Source organism: Odontomachus brunneus, unplaced genomic scaffold (assembly GCF_010583005.1).
Source record: "Odontomachus brunneus isolate Ranch 3 - 2012 unplaced genomic scaffold, Obru_v1 Obru_scaffold_192, whole genome shotgun sequence".
Taxonomy (NCBI): domain Eukaryota; kingdom Metazoa; phylum Arthropoda; class Insecta; order Hymenoptera; family Formicidae; genus Odontomachus; species Odontomachus brunneus.
This window is the reverse complement of record NW_022639642.1, coordinates 115702-116269: the sequence shown is the minus strand read 5'-3', so window position 1 is coordinate 116269 and position 568 is coordinate 115702. Positions and strand designations below refer to the sequence as shown.

Here is a 568-nt window from a genome sequence, read left to right as displayed (position 1 = left end):
AATGCTTGCCGCAGCGGTCACCGGTCCCCGCTGACGTGAGGTTAACCGTCTAGTTTGTTCGAATCTCGAACAGACTGAAATATATATATATATATATATATATATATATATATATATTGTAACGTGGCAGCCGTGGAGGCGCCCATCTCAAGAATCCCGTACCGAATTAGCGAGAATGTTTTTCGCGTGTCGCGTCGCTAACGGTTTTTCGAGACCTTCCCGAATATCGCGTTTCCGTCGAATGTTTATTGTGAAGATCTTAGAACAAAGCGAAGACGCGATTTTTGCGAGCGGTGCAGATGCGAAGGTCAGCGCGTCTCGAATTTTGTGCCCCTCGGCGTCCTTTGCCGGCCACCAGGACGAGGAGCGGAGGACATCGAGGAGCGAGGACGCAGCGGACGACAACTAGCGAAGCCCTTAATCAGGTGAATCGCACTCTCGTACTTTTGTGATTAAAATATATTATCGCGGATTATCGTGCGCTCAGCAATAGCGAATATTCTATCGCTGAGAAGCTATCGTAGTTATAACACAGTATCGCGCTTAGACGGATCAGCTGTGTTTACTT

At 47.7% G+C, this 568-nt stretch overlaps 1 pseudogene; it reads right to left on the bottom strand.

The window, feature by feature from the left end:
* LOC116851824 overlaps window positions 1–568 on the bottom strand; it is a 9978-nt pseudogene that overhangs the window by 4888 nt on the left and 4522 nt on the right.